This window comes from Catharus ustulatus, chromosome Z, assembly GCF_009819885.2.
Source record: "Catharus ustulatus isolate bCatUst1 chromosome Z, bCatUst1.pri.v2, whole genome shotgun sequence".
NCBI classification, from domain to species: domain Eukaryota; kingdom Metazoa; phylum Chordata; class Aves; order Passeriformes; family Turdidae; genus Catharus; species Catharus ustulatus.
In genome coordinates this window covers 32248512-32255289 of record NC_046262.2, presented here as the reverse complement: position 1 = coordinate 32255289, position 6778 = coordinate 32248512, and the positions used below count along the sequence as shown (strand labels likewise).

General features: G+C 50.8%; 1 long non-coding RNA gene across 1 annotated transcript; it reads right to left on the bottom strand.

Annotated features, from left to right (window-relative positions):
* Positions 1 to 1818: 1818 nt before the first annotated feature.
* LOC117010718 lies at positions 1819 to 4909 on the bottom strand. The gene is made up of 3 exons (XR_004420748.2): positions 4804 to 4909; positions 3962 to 4130; positions 1819 to 3177 (listed from the first exon to the last, which is right to left on the bottom strand). It is a non-coding gene; the product is annotated as an uncharacterized LOC117010718 (long non-coding RNA).
* Between the last annotated feature and the right edge of the window lie 1869 nt (positions 4910 to 6778).

The following is a 6778-nucleotide window of genomic DNA, read 5'->3' as shown; positions in this document are numbered from 1 at the left end:
CGTGGAGGCAATGCCATACTGGTGAAACACCTCTCTTTCCTGAAATGGGACAACATGGGTCACTTGGCTGACTTTGAAGATCTGATTGCATGACTGAGTTAGTAACAGGGATGACCTATAAGCAGCCAATGATGTTAGATTTGATTAAGAAGTAGGGGAAAGGGTGTGGGGTGTAGCCAGTAAACAGTAATATCTGTCCATGATGAGATGGTCTCCTGGAGCACATGGTGCTAAGCTTGGACTGCAGGAAACTGACAGCTCTGTGGAAAAGCTCTGCATAAAGATCTCTGCAGGCATCAAACTCTCTGGAAAACCCACCAAAATGTACCATGGAACGTTATTTTTCAGATTAATAAAGAAGCACCATGCAGTGATGCCCAGTAAACAGTTTTAAGCAGTCACCATGCCTCAGTTAATTAAAAAGTAAGGTAAATTCTGGAGCCTTAACACAAACTTGTGTCCGTAGTCATTGTGCAGTACTCAGGAGACCTGAGCAGAACAAGATTTTAATTATTTCAAGCGGCGCCTATAAACTTAGTAATTTTTCCATTGCTTCCCTTCCGTAAAGTCAGTGTTTGAGGGATACCACAGGGAGAACACACAGCGCTGCCTTGGGGAGCTGTTGTGGCCTGGAGGGCACACGTGTGGGCTCAGGGCTCCCGGGGGGGCGGGTAGAGCGGCAGGGCAGCCCCACGGCCGCGGTGCCCGACGCTCCCAGAGCCGCGAGCCCCGAGCCCGGAGCCGCGGGCGGGTGGCGCAAGGGGGCGCGCGGGGCTCGCGCAGCGCTGCGCGGTCGCGCATGTGCCGCGCCCGGGGCTTGCGGGGGCGGCTTGGCCCCTCGTGGCAGCTCGGGGTGGCCCCAGGCCCGATCGGGGGCTGTTTTCCCAAGGGAATGGAAATCTGGGGCGTCCTAAAAGTAGTGCCGGCCGAGGCCGCGCCGGCGGTCACGGCGCTGCGGGGGAAGGTGGCAGATGGGTTTTGGGGTGGGGGCGAAGAGTCGTGCGGCGCAGACCCCGGGGGCGGCCGGCGTTCCACCCTGGCGGAGGGACCGTCTCCCGCTGGCCCCCGCCGCGAAACTGCTGCCACTCGCCCGCCGGCTTCGGCGGCGGGGTCTGATTCCGCCCGCGTGCAAGAATAAATGCGGGAAAGCCTCGAGATGGTCGGTGGATGAAAAGGAGAGCTGTGCCGCCGCCCCACCACAGCCGGGTGCCCGCCGTGCCCGGGACCGCAGGAATCCCGTCGGCCTGCCCTGTGCGGACAGGGGTCTGTAAGGGCTGGGGAGGGTTCCCCCCTGCTCCCGGAGCCGGGGCTGTGCGTGAGCGAACAGGTCGCGGAGGCTTGCGGAGGGCGATGGCGAGGAAAGGTGCGCGGGCCCGTCACCCTGGCCAAACCCGACCGCCCGCACCCGGGTCATCGGCAGCGAGCGAGTATGCAGTCATGAAACCAGGCCTCCCGAAGGCTCCCGTGGTGAGCACGGGATGCACGTCCTCCCGCAACCCATCACCCCCAAACTGTGTTTGTGGGCTCCTTGCTTTGTATTTAGCCTCTTTACGGGAGGTTTTATGCTCCAGCGAGGCATATGCTGTGCGAGGAGCGCAGTGCTGCTGTGTTGCCCTCGCTGGGAAGCGCCGGTTCGGGCGGTAGCCCGATTCGGTCCGTGCCGGAGCTGCCGCTGCTGCTCGGGCCGCGCTGCCCCCGAGCTCTCGGTGCTCTCCGTGGCACCCTGGGCGTGTGCCCGTTCCCTTGCTTTAAATACACCGGTCCCGCGGGATGTTGTAACAGCGAAGTGAGCACGGATACAAATAAAAGACTCCTAACTTGAAGAACATCGTCATTGTTGCACTGTAAAAAATAATTGATCACTGTTCTTCAAAAAAAACCACCAAAAGACAACTAAGATGAATTAAAAATGCAGAGGAATTAGAGGCTCTAATATTTGAGTGGGCTCTACAGAATCACATGAAGATATTACAGCAATCATAGGTATCAAACTTATCTGTGTGCATAAGCAGGAAAAAATAACCTTTCTTTTACTTCTCTATGCAATTTCGGAGCCTTAGTGCTGAAATTAGGGTAAGTGGGGAAACAATGTGCATAATTACAAGAAAGACAAAAAACCCCACAACGGTTGAAAAGGAAGAGTAGTTAGCAGCACACAAAACGTCACGAAGATAGTGAGCTTGTTAGGCACAGGTGATGTTTATCTGAATGGCTGCTCACCCAATTTCTTCATAACAAACACTGTTTTTATAACAAAGATGTTATTGGTCCTCGTCATAACAATAATCACTATATGACAGGACTTTGTCCCTTCTGCCCGTGAATAATGATGGTGTTCTGCTGCCGAGAGTGTAATGATTTGGAGCTACACAACTCGGATTTTCACCTTTTCTAGATGCTCCCTGTACATGCATATCACCCTCGCTTTGCAAAGAAGACTACTTTAGACTTATTTTATTCATTTGACTTCGTTCAGCCACTAGCCTCTGGCCAAGGAGGGCATCCTACCCGGTGGTACTCTGGCGGTACAGAAAATCCTGTGAAGTAGATTGCAATGTTCAGGCGCTTGATTCAATGCAGTGGTTTTGTTAATGCATGAGGGTGTCCAGACGCAACTGATACAAGAACTTTCTAAATCTGCAGCCATGAAGTTCAAAACTCCTGTAATAACTCCTACACCTCAGACTGTACCTATGCGTGCACACAAATGCGTACAGCATTATGATCTAAAGGATACTAGCTTTTAAACTCTGGATCAATGTAACTCTCTCTTTAGGCAGCATCACTTGATAGAAGTGCACATCTCCATTTCCCTTCCCTTCTCTAATACTTTGTTATATCCCTTTATAACATTATTTGCGTTTAGTTTGGACGGTTTGTAGCTAAACACGGAGACAGATTTTTTAAATGGACACAGAAGTAATGTCATCTGGAACTCCTCGGCAGACACGGGAGGGAATGGGGTAGGGTTTAAGAACATTTAAACGCACTTTACAGTACTCTGTTACCGCAACGGTGGCTGCAGAACTGCAACTGGGAAGGGAGGAGTAAGAAGGGGGAACAGAGGGAAACAGGGCTAGTTATGTGATGTTTGAATCGGACTCGCATTCTTAGAGCTGTTGGTGAAGCGTATGTGGAACTCCCTGAAACTATTCTGCAAGTGCTGACAAAATATACCTGTCGAGGAGACAAGAAGACATAGGAATATTTTATTCACTTCTTACTTATTTTGATAGCTGAGTATGCATTTAATAACACCATAAAAGTGGCACCCACCGTAGATTTACCATTTTAATGGTTTTTAATATTTTTTTTTAATGTTTTGTATTTGGGGTGTTTCCCTGCAATATTATAAACGTTTCTTTAGGAGGGCAATTGCTGCTGTCTACTTAGTTCAGAGTGACTTGCCAAGCTAAGGAAGCCATTTCCTATAACAGGTACTTTGACAAGGATAACCAACTGTCTTATATATCAAAGAGTAGTCAAACCGCAGTGAGATTCAAAGCAGAGAATGTTGGAACATTTTGTTCCAGCCAACGAGCTAAAAATAACAGCCCCTCCCTGTGCTGGAAAGGGGGTAGATTTTCACATTTGGAAGGGCAAATAAAAATCAGATTATTAATGTAATCAAACAGAAAAATCTGCCCGGAGAGGTGAAGGGTGAAAGTTCTGAAGTGTCAGTGCTTTAAAAAACAAACAAACAAACAAACAAACAAAACAAAACAAAAACCAGAGTCCAGAGACGGGGCTCCGAACGGGATTTGATGGGTTGTTGGGAGATTTAATGATTTTATACCTTCCTCATGGCACATCAGAACATTGTGTTTGAACTAGGTCATGGTAATGCCAAACTGCAGAGCCAAGTGTAATGCTCCAGCTGTTCTGCCACTCGAAGCCAAACGTGAAAGCCTCATTTTCAGCCCGAAAGCAGGCTCATTCCACAGTCTCATGTTTTACTTACCTGCAGGACAGGGTCTCTAAACGTGTCAGAAACTGAGAAACTGCTTTGACATATATTTTGGAGATTAGACTCTAAGTGTGGAGCGCGTCAATAAGGAAATGCTTAGCAACATGATAATCATGCCATCCACGTTACTGAGATATTTGGTTAGAGACTTTCAGCATCCACCCTGTGGGGAAAAAAAAGAGCTTCTTTACTTGCAGACCATAGGAGAAAATAAAAGCAAAACAACACCATCAAACCCCAAACACCCACGTTTTTAATCACTTTTCCTGCAAGCAGAGAAAGCTTTGCTCTTTTCCAATAAGCGCGCTTCCAGATAGCTGTTACTTCCCTACTCTCGTGGGCGGCTCGGGGTTTGCTTTTGGATTTGAATGTTTAAAGCACTGTAGAGACGTTGTATTAAAAGAGCCGGCGGCAGCCCAGCGGAGCGGAGAGTTCTTCCGCAGCAGCTCCGCACAGCGCCCGTGGCCGCGGAGAGCCGCGCTGTCCCGGGGTGCGCTGCCCTGGGGTGCTCAGCCCGCGAGCATCCCGGCTTGCCAGCCCTGGCACCTCCGCTAGCCCCGGCATCCCCGCGGGCGCCGCAAACAGGCGACTCGGAGCTCCGGCTCTGCGGTCTCCTCGGCACTGGACGGCAGCCTCGCTCCCCTCGTACCCACTTAGTTTTCATCTCCCCCCGCCCCCCACTCCCCTCCTCCGGACACAAACATAAGCTCTTCTTGATTCGGCTCTTCTGAGGTCCCCGTATCGGGATGGAGAGGCAGTCCTGGCCTCTTCCTTTCCCGGGGCAAGAGGCTTTCCTTTCCCCACCCAGGGAGCCAGGATCGGACTTTCACCGTTACCTCTCTCTCGCCCGCTAGGAGCAAGGGAGTCCCGCACCTCCGGCCGTCTGCCCCAGCCTCCCTCCGCGTCCCGCCTGCGGGACTTGCAGCTTTCCCCTCTTCTGTCCTCCTGTTTGTCTGCCCGCCTGCCTGCCTGCCTCCCTCCCTTTTTATTTTCCCCGCCAGTAACTTAAGCCTAAGCCAAAGGAGGCATAAGGAAAAATACAGCCGTGGGCTCCAGGTCTATAAATACAGCTCGGAGAGAGCGTCCAAAAGTTTAAAAGGAAAGGAAGAAAGCGTACAGAGACAAAAGCCAAGCACCGCTCCGCTGCTGCCGATACTCCGGCTACGCTCGGGTTTCGCGGCGGCGGACCGAGCCCGTTCCCCGTTTGTTTGGGTGGGATTTTTTCGGGAGCGGGGCCGTGGCGGCAGAAGGATTGGTGCATTTATTATTTCGGCTTCAAATACGTGAATTTTAGCCACAAATGCCGGTCGATCCACTAGACAACTTTGCAGTTGCTATTGTGAGTGGAAACTTTCCTAATGGGGCTGAAGCCGCTAGTGGATGGTGGGGCTTTTTGTTTGGTTTGGGGTTTTTTTGTGTTTTGGTTGTTCTTTATTCCTTTTCCATCTAGTGAAGCCTAAGAACACTGAACATTTCCGTGTTCCCTCCTTGTTTGTGTATCGATAGGAGAGAGAGAGAAAAAAAAGAAACAGTCATGTTTTTAAAGGAGGGACAGCGGAGCCCCTACCTGCTCTGTGCCGTCTTAGACGATACTCTCTTAGAGATACGCCTAAGTGGTGCTGCCATTCGCCGTAAAAGTAACACTGGGATGTCAGAGAGGAAATGACCAGCATATGTCCGCTGTATCCTCAGTACTTATTTACGTTAACTGCTGTCTTTATCCTACGTAAGAAATTGGTATTGGACTGAAAATATTGCTTTTTCTCAGGAGGGAGCAATAGCCGTTCAGAATAACAACAACAGAATGAGTCAAGGAAATGTGCATATACCGGATGAAACAGGGAGAAACTGATCCAGTTTTGGAGTTCGTCTCTTTGGGGGATTGAGGTTGTGAGGAGGAAGCAGGTCTGAAGTTAGGGAATGAAAGCAGCAGGCGGAGAAAGTGACTTTCGTTGCGCAGGCAGCCTTTGAAAGTGCAAGGACGTGCCAAGCTGCCCTGCAGTGAGAGTGTGAAGCGGAAGCAGCGAGAGGCCGCAGAAGACCACGGAAAGATGCTGTCCGGAGCGGTCGCCGCCTCAAGCTGCCCGGGACGGGCGGCCCCAACCCCAGCGCCCCCGGAGGGGAGGGCGCAAGGGCATCTCCCCCCGGAAGAGCACAGTCACCGGCAGCTGCTGTGGGACAGAAATACGGGGTGCTGAGGAAATAAGGGCTGAGAGGCAGGAGACAATTCAAAGGAGCAAACAGCACTGCAGCTTTGCAGGAGTTCCTGCTTTCTTTGCAGGACAAGCGCAAGGCAAAAAGACGTACTTCGAGGAACTCTGTAGACTTCAGAGAAACTCTTTTCCGGGCCCTCCTACGTCTTCGACAGGGCAGGAGGTAGCTTTATCATGCACTGCTACAAAACGGAGCTGGTCACCCTGCCCCCATAGCACTGTCAGACAACAGGGAGAGTTGACAGGGCTTGCCAGGTTTTGACGTTTTTGTTTAATTAGCAGTGGTGAGGGTTGTTCACAGGTATTATTTTTAGTTCAGGGAAAGGATGGTGAAATAGAAATCGTGTATCTGTTTTATGTCGAAAAATTCACCAATGGTCAATGTCTAATGAAACAGCAATACTGCACAGTTTTTGTGGCAGCAGGGTTGTGAAGCCATCCCAATACCTCCTCACTGGGTAGCTCTCACCACATTTGGCATTTACCACGTGCAACACTTGGAGCAGAGGTATGCACATGTGTTGCCACCAGACCACCACAGCTTTACTGATGACAGATTTCTAGTAACTGTAGAGTTATTTTCAGGGGATGGATTGCC